This window comes from Chanos chanos, chromosome 4 (genome assembly GCF_902362185.1).
Source record: "Chanos chanos chromosome 4, fChaCha1.1, whole genome shotgun sequence".
NCBI lineage: Eukaryota > Metazoa > Chordata > Actinopteri > Gonorynchiformes > Chanidae > Chanos > Chanos chanos.
In genome coordinates, this window is record NC_044498.1 from 40,796,003 (window position 1) to 40,808,684 (window position 12,682).

Here is a 12,682-nt window from a genome sequence, read left to right on the forward strand (position 1 = left end):
TCTCTCGCTCTCTCTCTCTCTTTCTCTCTCTCTTTTTTTTTTACCCGCACTAACGCGGAAGTCTATGACATGACGCACTCGATCAGATGGGGACTAGGAAATAAACAAAATATCGTCCTTTATTTGGAATAAAGCTCGGGTGAGTAATTATGTTAAACGTATATTTGCATGAACACGTGTAGTTTAATATTTTACCGTTGTCAGTACTCCAAGGTGATCCTGTTCCGGAAAATACCGAGTGTTTATTACCAAGCTTCCATAACTTGTGTCCTGAATCAAAATTTATCGACATTGAAAAGCTAGCAATGGCTAATAGATGCATTCAAATAAATTCTTATTTTTGCACTGACAGCAACCTCCATCAAAAAATTGTCAGATACATACTTTGATCTTAGCGGTGTATACGGCGATAATTGCATGATTGAATATAAGATATGATTGCCTTTCGAAGCTCATAGCATTAGTATTGGATTGTGAACGTAAAGGGCAAGGAACTGCGATACACAACTCCATATTATTGCGCTGTGTTGGAGCCATGGTCTGTCCTGTAACCCGATGCAGTCAGTGTCTGTCACACTCGAAGACAATAGCTTCATTTCAACTGATGTTTTATATTGTAAGATGTAGTCCCTTTTCAGGACATCGAGCAAGCTTTGTGTCTCCTCGCTATGGTCTCTTTGGGAGAGGAATACGGTCCGTCCGTGCGCTCTCTCTGTCCGCTGTCATTTGTTATTGTTTGGAATACATTCATATATCCCCTTTAAATGCGGCTTTAAATGTATGTATGGAAAATGAGTCAGTTAACAGATAGTGTGTGAACTGTCATTTCCGTAATCAAATAATCGGTGAATACAAAGCATTCTGTTGAATGCAGTAGGCTATTGTATGACTGCGCTGACTGTCATCCTCTCGAAAGTCGCTCCCAGTTGATCTCCTGGCACTATAGCCTTGGTCGATCTGATCTACGCACGCTTCTGCACGGGGTTAGTTGTTGTGAAATTGATTTAGTCTCTTGGACATTAACTGAAAAAAAAATCCCAAATGCCTGTAGGACAACAGCACTAAACAGCCTCTGTAAATGTATAAGACTGGATCGATTGAGCGCCGCACCTTGTAGAATTCTCATCCTGCTGTCGGATATCGGAATAAAAATTGCCTGCTTGTCATGAGAGGCGGGCAAACCCTTTGTTGCAACATTTTATGCAGATTAGGTGGGAGTCAGATTGTTCAGGTTTGGCAAGTAGGTTTGTTAAGTCTTGTTTTGTGTCATTTCAAGATTCATTCCATGTTGATTTCTATTCGCCTGTTTCAGGGTAAGATATTTCCGATCAGTTTATTCCTATATGCTTGGAAAAACAGAGTTCCTATGTTTTCTTTGCAGGTCTGTCGGCTCTCCGTGTGTGATTTCTGTGAGATTCTTTACCCGAGTCCTTCTCGCACTGTTTCTGCATTTTTATTCCCTGACCTGATGCGCTCCTGCCGGTCACAAGCCAGACTTCCTCTCCATTTATTTCTCTTTTCGGCTAAACGCCCTTCCTTTCATGTTTCTCTGCCTTGTCATATTTTTTTACCGGTGGCGACGCAACTTGTTTCGTTCTGTGTTCTATGCTCCTTGTGCCGTCCAGCAATTTTAAAGCATTTCCCCCCGGCAATGCTCTGGATGAGGTTAATTTTCCGCAGATGTGTTTTGATACTGTCTACCCTGATGTCCTGATCCTCGTGTGTGCACTTATTTGAACAGACATTTTATAGTCATGATGAGACGCCGCTTAAATCTGAGAGAGAGAACGGGGGTGCATTTCCTGTGCTACCCCTTCGTTAAGTGTAATTATAATCTAGATTTTATAGCTTATTGCCATTTGTGTCAGTTCTCACTGTGTTGCTTGTTTTTCCCCACTTACGAAAGGGAGAGTCTTCAGTTCATCAGAGTTAATTATCTTTGTGACATCTGTGGACAGTTATGTAAATGTACAAGGAGCGGCGTGTGTTATCATATGTCTGTAAATGATCTGCGGAGTTTGAAGAGGGACGCGCAGTATCTTGAATCAGTCACCTTAGTGAAAATCGTATCTGTAGATGTCAGTGAACGGGGAGTGTATCTAATTAATATGTGATCAGACATCACCATTAGTAAATAAAGTAGGCTTGGCTGTTGAAAAACAGCTGAAATAGTTTGTCCATTTTCAGTCCCTTGAGAATTGAATAACAATTAAAAGAGTTCCTATAGTTTCCTGTTAAGGCTTGGGGTTACTGTGTACTGTGGGCATTCTGCCTTCTCCCATAATGTGTCATAGCCTACTCTTTTCTTGGTGGCAGGCGCTCGGTGAAAAAGCTCTCAGGTATGTGAATAATTCTGGTGTAATTCAACAACTTAGACTAATTAAATTGAAAGAATAACGATTGTCATTTCGTCTGCTGAAGCAAACCAAATCTAGGTAAGTCAACTGAGCAATTGGACTTTATTTCTGCAGGAAAATGGCTAACGATTTATTTCACCACTAATTGGTGGAAGAACCAATTTTGATGCTCTTAAAAGCACTCATGTGTTTTAAATACTTTTTCTCATCGCAACATCTTCGTCCTCATTAATTTTTCCTAGTTAGATCATAATTTAGTCTTTGAATTTTCATTTATGTTGGTTTAATGATATAACTTGATTTTTTTTTTTGGTTGTTTGTTTTTTCGTAATTTGTAACTGGACGGAAGGTGCGTCTTACTACCATAGCAACACAATTTTATTATCTTCACCTGTTGTAGGCAAGTGTTTGAATGTCATATCAAGCTGTTGCCTGGATTTAAAAGATATCATTAGACTCCTGTCAGTAGTATCTGTTGCCCTGCATGGTATCCCTCATGTGGCGTGCTCTAGACATGAATAATTACGCGTTATGAAATTGAAAAGCCACCTTAGAGCTTTAGGTTGACACATTAATTTTCTGTTTGTCAGAGTCAACATGAAGGCTGAACAGATGGACCAGTGCTCTCAGTGATACAGTGAAAAAAAGTCCATCAGAGGTTGATAGCTCCTTTACATGTCAATACTGTCTGAAGGCCCTGCCAGTCTCCAGAAGGACATATTATTCTCACAAATATCCAAGAGGGAGGGCTGCAACCTGGTTGAATGATGAGTGAGTGTTTCACTGTGCCTGTGTGCACAGTATATTCAGAAAGTATTCAAACCTCTTCACTTTTTCCTCATCAATTCAATTCGGAAAAATTATTATTATTATTATTATTATTATTATTATTATTATTATTATTGTACCATCAGTCAATACACAATACCCCATGACAACAAAGCAAAAACATATTTTTTTTTTTACAAATTTATTAAAAATAAAATTCATAGTCTCTCAAAGTCTCCAAACCATTTATTGTGACACTCCAAACTGGGCTCAGATGCACCCTGTTTCTTCGATCATCCTTGAGATGTCTCTAGATCTTGATCATAGTCCCCCAATGAGAAATTCACCTGATGGGATGTGATTTAGAAGGGCACACACAGGGCTATAGAAGGTCCCACAGTTCAAAGTCCATGGCAGAGCAAAAACCTTGCCATGAAGTCCAAGGAACTCCTGCAGAGTTCTGAGATGAGAATGTGTTGATGCCTAGATCTGATAAACGCTAAAAAATTGCCAACATATTGAAGGTTCCCAGAAGCACAGTTGCCACCATCACTGTCAAACAGAAGAGAACTGGAACCACCAAGACTCTTCCCACAGTTGGCCATCCAGCTAAAACTGGTATTTGGGAAAGAAGGTACTTGGTCAGTGGGGTAGTGAGGAACGCAGAGCCCTCTCTTAACAGAGCTCCTATGTAGAGATGGGAGAGCCTGCTGGAAGGATGGCCATCTCTAAAGAATTGCATCAATCAAGTCTCTGTGGTTTAGGAGCTAAACAGAAGCGACTGAGTAAAAGGCATTTAGGTCAGCTCAACTGCAGTTTGCAAAACAGCTCTTTAAAGGGATCTGGGAACATGGAGACAAATTCTCCGGTCTAATTAGAAGAAAAAAAAAATTGAACTCTTGGGCCTAAATGCCGAGCATGCCATCTGGCAAAAACCATGTGCTGCCAAGTAAAATGGTTAATACCGTCCCAACAGTGGGGGTGGCAGCATCATGTTGTGGGGATGCCTCTCAGCAGCAGAGACTGGGAGACTGGTCGGGACTGACGGTAAGATGAGCAAAGCAAAATACAGAGAATTCCTCAAAGAAAACCTCCTCCAGAGAGCAGACAACCTGAGACTTGGGTGAAAATTCGCCGTTCATCATGGCAGCCATCCGAAGCACGGCCAAGACTATGCTGCAGTGGCTTCAGGACAAGTCTCAGGACAACTGACCTTCAGTGGCCCAGTTAAAGCCCATACTTAAACCCCATAGAAAATCTGTGGAGAGATCTAAAGATTGCAGCGCCATTTTTCATCAAAGACCAAGATTTGAGAGGATTGAAGGAAGGAAGAATGGGAGAAATTGCCCAATTACAGGTATGCAAAACTGGCGGAAGCATTCTCAAAACCACTTTTCATTTGCACTTTCACTGAATACTTGTGCAAATGAGAATTTAATAAAAAAAAAAGATTCTGTAAATTTGCAGTAATTTCTAAACATGTCTTTTTACTTTTTCATTAGGTGGTATTCTGTGTTGATTGGTGGCAAAAAAATCAGTTTAATCCATTTTGAAGTAATTTAAAAACATGGAAAATATGAAAGGGTCTGAATATTTTTCCCTAAGGCACTGTCTGTGTCAGTGCGTATGTGTGCACAGATCAAATTCAGGCTGATGATGTACAGATATGCACAGTGCAAGAGATACTGGGGGGTTAGTGATATTGGACATAGCACATCTTCAGCTCTCTCTCGCTCTTTTGTTTATGTACTAAACAAAGTAGGCCTTACAGTTTGACGATAATCTGCCATAATCACAATGATCTGTTCTCCACAGACAACAATGCACAGGTCAGGTGAGGAGGGTATTCTGACTGGATGAAGAATTGCTACTCCTGTCTGTGATTGGTTAATCTTTTGCGTTGATCATGGGTGGCTGATAAGTAATAGCCTTCATGTACCATGTTTGCCTTGTCTGGTTTGCTGACCTCGATGGCACTTCCTTTGTATTCATTGCACGTTTCCTGTCTTTTTCCTGATGGAAACAGGGTCAGTAAGACAGGAAGTGAACGTCCGGCCCTCTAAGGAATTTAATCTGCTTTGTTTTTGTGGGATTGAAGCGGAATCATTTTTCAGGCATGTTGTACATGCTGTTTCGAGCCAGTGAGCTGGATTGTAACATAAGGATGGGTCCTTTTGGCAAAGCGGTACATTTCCTCTGAATACGTCTTCATTGGTGGCAAGCGGAATGGATGATCACAATGGGAGTGTAGCGGCGAAGAAAGATGACACACTGAACTTTATAAGTCACTGCTGATTGGCTGCACGGTCAACAGATTGGCTTAAATCAGCATTTTATTAGCAGTTAAGAAGATCTCTCTGACTTTCCAGTCAAAGAGGTCAGGTCTGGCATGATGCTAGCACAGGCAGCATTTCTGAAGAGCGGAAAAAGAAAACATCCAACAGTAATATATAACATTTAAACACTTGCTGACAAACCTTCCTGTCACAATAGGCAGCTCATGTGAGGCCTTTTATTTTGGTTGTTTCTTTTTTTTTTTGCCACAAAATGGCCAGTCTCTCATTCACATATTCTGTTAGAAACACATTCTTTGGTTGTTCTTTAGCGGTCCTGTGGTCGGTGGACTCCAGTTTATTCCAGTGAGCTTGACCTTAATTTTTTTAGCTGATGCTCTTGTCCAGAGTGACGTATGATGTATGACTTTTCTTTGTCAGAAGCACAGTCCTGGGGTTAACTGCACTGGTCAAGGGCACTTTGGTAAAGAGCTGGCCTGTGGAGAAAATCAACACACAGCCTTCCATTTCCTGGGCCGTTTCCCTTACTACCCACAGGGCTAAACAAAACAAGGGGTCTGAATCTGGTTTGGATGGTGTAGCTCTGTCACTGCGGTTATTTCTGATTAGCCTGTTGGTAAACCTCGTGGATCATTTTTTGGCTAACGGAATGGTTGATGTACGAGGAGGACAGACTGTCTCTTCACTTGCTGTATTATTATTATCCGCTCTTTCACTTGTGCCTTGAAGTTGTTTGTTCTCACTAAGAGCTTGAAGGAAAAAAGTGAAATCTTATTTTGTATTATTTGTCCTCATTCTCAATTTGGAAAACATCTTTAAAACCATGTGGTGTTTGAATGAAGTGGACCAGTGCCATGGGTGGACAGGTGTATTTGGCTCAGTTATTCTAAATACTGACAGGTTTTAAAAGTACCCTCTGGAGCTGTGATGCTTTGTCAGGTGGTCACCTGTTCCAAAAAACCTGATTGGCCTAGGGTTGTTGTCAAGGTTCAAGGTAAAATGGCAATTTAATCTGGCACAATCACAATTACTAATGTGAGCTCCCAAGATATATATTTCAGAAACCCAGTGTCAGATTTTTATTGTCAGAGATGCAGAAACACAGGCTGCCTACCTTGGGCCACTGTATTTAACTAAAGCATAGGCAACTGAAAAGTAAAAAGAAATTCTTCAATTAATTTTGAATTAAACTTATAAAGCATCAGTAACTGAACTGATCGTTGTACAGCAGAAAACTTCATAGAAATATTTTAAGAACTTTAAAGACAAATCCATCCAGTGGACCTGCACTGGCTGGCACTATATAGTTTTGCATAGAGAGCTGGTCTGAATTCACGTGATGTGTCTGATCTGATCTGATCTGATCTGGTTCAGTCTGGTCTGGCCTGTTGTGTGGCCCATATATTTAGAGGGAGTATTGATCCTGTCTGATCAGGTCTGATGTCATGCCGCTCTGAATTGTAGCTGAGCTTGGGCATCCTCATTAATGTCTGCAAAACTGCTGTCTCAGCTAGAGGAGAGAGAGAGAATTTGATGAAAGCAGACTGAGGGAGATCATTGCTACTGCTTTCATGATTCTTCAGTGCAACCTGCTGCAAAATGAATATCTGAACCGTAACAGGGAAAACGCTTACTGGGCTAACATAGCAATATCAGTAACCAGTACAGTCCCAGGCGCAAATGTTTTTAAGCTGATGTTTTTAACTCGCCATATAAGATGGTTACCACTAGGGCTATACCCGACTCAGAATTTGTTCAGTCGAATCAGATTTGGTTCAATATGAAGATTCGATGATTCGTTCCTTTTTTTTCCCCTTTCCATATAGGCCAGACTGTCTGGCAATCAGAAAATCCATTGGCACGAGTTTCAGTGATGATTTCGACCACGTTAACATAGATGCAACAGAGTCATGGGAACATATTTTTGAGCATTTAAAAATCGATAAAAGACAGCTGCGTATGATGCAAGATTTGAATTGCGGCCTATTTGAATTTCTGACATATAGGCAATGTCAGGCTACCATATGGATTTGTTGAATTATTCAGACAGGCAGCACACATGTATTTCTGTTTAAATTAAACTTTGATAGCCTAATTTTTAAATTTCATTTTAAACATTAAAAACAATGTGTAGCCTATACGAATATCTCAGTCGACTGACGGGTCTCCGACAGATGACTCGACTCCTCGACTTTCAGGGGGCAGCCCTAGTTACCACACATCAGCAGCATAGCCAGAAATATTCATTTAAGTGTGCCAGTGGGATATAAGGTGTTCAAGAACCACAACAAAAAGTGATCTGTAGATCAACAATAACAGTCTTTTAACTCTTATTTTAAGATCTCAGTAAAACATTATTAGGGTAGCGATTTGCTTACTATCAGTTTTACGTATTGTATGGATAGCAGGCTACTGGTTTTGTTTACTGTTGCTTAGCAGCCTGTGATTGTTTCAAGAAAGAAGGTGGAAGAAGCGAGCTGCAACATAGTTATTTCTTATGGAAACCCTAAAATGCCATGAATTTACGTTTTTCACGAAATACCGAAACTTTGTGTTCTCGAGATAACGACACAATTAATTCGAGATCAGATCGAGATAACAAAATAATGGTGAAGTGGCCTGTGCTTTGCTGTATGTAGTTCAGTGTAACCAATTACAGGAGAAGGAGCAGGTGCACGTCGGCGCGCTCTCTCAAACTTGTAGAAATGGTGGAGCCGCACTATTCTGCATTAAGGGAGTGAGGGATACCCTGCTCCTCCGACATTGTTACCCTGAATGCCATCCCGCACTGGACAGGCCAGCTCGCTGACAAACAATGTAACGTTTTCTCGAAATATCGGATTAATTATGTCATTATCACGGGAAAGAAAGGTTTCGGTATTTCGTAAAATAACTCGACATATCGAGAAAACAAGGAAAAATAACACGTTATCACAAGAAAACGGAATCAGAATTAAAATGTAAACTGATGGCACCTTAGGGCTTCTATAATGTCTTCATTTAATACTGCAATGATTTTCCTAATAACATTATAGCATAAGTGTTGCATAAAAGCAATGTCAAACCTGGAATTATGGCGACTGCAATGGTCTGCTCCCTGGACATCTTGCTGTGATCTGTCACTGACCGCCAATTGACAAGCATAAAGGCAGCGTCTGAGCCAGCGCCACCCCGCGCTCATTTGAACTTTGATTACAAGTGACGTGAAGTCTCTGTCTATTAGTCTGTGTTTTCCTATTAATTTCAGCAGTGTAAGAACTATTAAGAAATAAAATTAAGATTTTTTTTCAATTTGCAGCTAACTCATACATTCCCTCATAATTATGCTGTGTGTGTCAGCCTTAGATTTAGATGGCACAGGCACATCCGGGCACACCCGTGGCTACGCTAGTGGCACACATTAAAGACAACAGTAAGGTCAAGCATTCATTAAAAGTTGTTATCAGTAAACATATGGTTCCTGGCCCAGAGATCATATTGTATAATTGCTATATTAATGTTGCTACATGACAGCTTACTTGCTCCTCACAAGGTAAGGTAAACGGGTAAACATTTGATAGGTGGGACTATAATATGGAATGAAACAGTTTTAGTCAATATGGAGTGAAACTGTCACTATAGTATGGAATGAAAATATTTTAGTCAGTCAGGGTTGGAACTATTTCATCATGCTTTTGGAATGAAACAGGAAACTTTGAAGATGTTCGCTAACAATATTGGTGGAGCATTGGAGATACCAAAGAAGTAGTGACCAAAGAAGTGTCTGCTGGCTTTGTCAAACAGTAATTTGAACATCTCTTACTGTAATAGTTCAGCTGCGATTTTGTGTCCCATTAAAAACTTGTCTTCTGATGTGATTCATGCTTTCAAGAAAAAGAAAAACACAGCAAAAAAAAAAAAAAAAAAAAGCATATACATGCACACAACATATTCATGTGCGCACACACACAGAGACACACAGATATCACCAGCAGATTGTATGAAGCAAGTAAACAAAGGAAGGATAATAGCAGAGCCCTTGCCGTCTTTGACGGTGGTGTAGTTATCTTGAAACACACTGAACTGAACACCGTGTACCATACCAGAACTGTGCACGCAAAGTGCTCTGGACTCTTCATCCTTGCTCCTATCCACAGCAACATCCACAAAACAATTCGAGACACAGCTGTCGTTGCAACTGTCATAACATTTCATTTATTCCTTTACATACACACACACACACACACACACACACAGGCGCATACATATGTAAAAACTTTTCCTTTTTTTTTTAGTCCGTTCTCCTAACTAACCAGGCCTGCCTCAAAAGTTGTCCGTTTCTGTGGTTAGGTTCGGAGAGGGAGAAACAAGAGAGATATCTTAATTAAATATTCCAGATTGTGTCTGTAGGCCGGTTGCCTGTGAGTTGTGGATTAAATTGTTGAATGCTGGGAAAATGAATCTTTATCTACATAGGCGCAATTATTTTTATTGCTAGAACCCCCCTGCAGCTACCCTCGATTCAGACATCCTAACATAGCCCCTCTTATCTGAACACCCATCGGAAATGGCTGAAGCACATGAACACTGAGGGGAAAAAGGAACCATATTTTACTGCAAAGCTGGATATTCTTTACGATGGCACAGTGTCAGCGCAGTGGGAGTTTGACTGAATTAGACCCCATCTCGTCCATCTGCCACGGTACAATATCATTTACCTTGATATCTACCTTAAGGTATCCGTGGTTAGAGAAGCGGGCTTGGGACCGAAAGGTTGCCGGTTCGATCCCCCTGGACCTGCAGGAAAAAATGTGGGCAGGGGGAGTGAATGAACAGCGCTTTCCCCTCCCTCAGCATCCACGGCTGAAGTGCCCTTGAGCAAGGCACCTAAGCCCCAACTGCTCCCCCGGGTGCTGTGGCAGAAACGGCTGCCCACTTCTCCAGGTGTGTGTGTGCTCACTGCTCCTGGTGTATGTTCACTACTCACAGATGAGTTGCATGCAGATTCCTAATTTCCCTCGGGATTAATTAAGTATCTAAAATTTTTAAAAAAATCATATAGTAGTCTTTGAGTCTCTTTGTGACTACAGATTTGAACAGACCAATTGGGTCAGTAGTCTTAGGAGGACTTTTATTGCACTCAGACTTTTCTTAGTATGGTAGTGTAGTCACATGATCTTCCAGACCTTTTTCTGGGAGAGAAACCTGTTTGGTGTTTGCCAGCAGGTATGTCTAGTGTTACTATAACATTTACCGGATTAGAGGAAAAGGCAAAGCAACATTGTCCCAGAAAGGCTATATGGAATTCCCATCATGATTTTTTTCACTATACTGGTTCAGAATGTTCTGGCTAGACTGGCCTGTCAACAGCACTCATGTGAGTAATGTAAGCATGACATCATCGTCTGATGTGGGCCGTTAAATACCAAATGTCAGGACATGGATGACACACCTCTGATAAAGATGTTTTGGCCAAGGACACAAGAACAGGGACTACATTAAAACAGAAATGATTACACACGAGTGCTTCAGTGAGTTTTGGACTCACATATATGTCTGTGTGTATGTGTGTGTGTGTGTGTGCGCGCGCGCTTCCATGTAACTCTGGTTCCGTCTGTGGTGTTTGTCTACCGCAGCACACCTGCCCATTGATGCACTGGTTGAATGATGGCGTAAAACGGTACAGCTGTCTGCTCAGCTCACAGTGTGATCATACTGTGTTATGTCAGAGTGCTAAGCTTAAGGACAAGGAAAAGTCTACACTGAAACAGAGATTGCTTTAAGTACGTGTTGACTCATGAGCGTGGGAGTACGCTCTGAAGCTGTTGCGCTTTGATTTAAAGACTGTGTGTGTGTGTGGTGTGTGTGTGTGTGTGTGTGTGTGTGTGTGTGTGTGTGTGCGTGTGCGTGCGCGTGCGCGTGCCTGTTTCGTTTTAAATATGTTAAATAGAGACTTGATGTGACAAAAGACATGCCACACATGAAGCCTTCACAAGCATCTCTGACAAGAAATAGTGAATGAACTGCCTGCCTCCTGCTCAGCCATCCAGATACTCCAGAGTCACTCAGTCCTGACTTCCGCTTTCCTGCTGGATTTAACAATCCTCGTGAAGTTTTGGAAGTAGATACATCTGAGCAAATGTGAAAGCCTACACTGTTATCAGGGTGTGTGCATTAAAACAATCCAGCTGGCTCATGTCGGCAGTGTATCTCTTGGCACGTCTACTACGTTTCTTACGGTAAACTTTCTGTACTTTGTCCTTATCAGCTAGAGGCAGGGAATGGGTTCTTCTCAATTCCAATATATTTTTATTATGAGGGAAATGAGAAATTTCCTCAACAGTCAGACAGCTGCACAGTCTGTGTGCTCTGAACCTTATTCTGTGACCAACACTTTTATTACTTAACTCTTATGGTATCATGGCAACGGCGAGCTGCATTTAAGGGCAAGGCGTCAACAGCTGTCATCTAGTACGGTATGCAGTGGAAAGTCAGTTGTGTTGAATTGCAAGGTGCCTTTACACGGACTATAATTCTGTGACAAGTCTGATATGTACTCTGGCTGTTAGAGAGAGAATATATGAAAACTGTAATGAAACCACCATGTGTGTGCATGAACATTTGTGCTCATCCACACAGGAGGTTAATATTATATTTGTTGTTTTTTGGCTTGTTGTTTTGATAACACAAGGTAAAGACTTGCAGTTTTAGTCTTATCTTTGGTTATATTTTCCCACAAATTTTCTGAATGCTTTTGGTTAGAAGAATGTGGCGTCTTTTGGTAGGTAAGACAGTATCTCCCTGCTCAATTATCAGTTTTATGTATCTGAAGAAAGAACAGGGTAAGTAATGTCTTAGCTGCCACAAAATGCCACACTCTTCTGCATATAATAGAATGCTAAGGCCCAAATTAAAATTAGAAAACACTTGTGTGTTTACATTTCTTGTCAGCTGTGACAAAATTCTTGAAGTTTTTGATGCGGTTAGTAGTTTTCCTGTTTCATGTTTTTTTTTGGTTCCTTTTTTCTGTGATGTTTTATCTTGCTCTGCTTGCAAGTAAGTGCATTCAGATGTTTCAAGGTTTTCCTCCTTCACTGTGTTCGCCTACTGGAGGAGTTATTGATGGATAGTCGAGAGAGGAGAGGAGAGGAGAGGAGGGCAGTGAATTAGAATGATCAGATTTGTCGGAGTTTTGAAGTTCATCCAGACAATTCAGTAGTGAATTCTTTTATTCTGATTTGTCTGTGATTGTAGGCAGTACTGCGTTTATCCGAAAATGCTCTC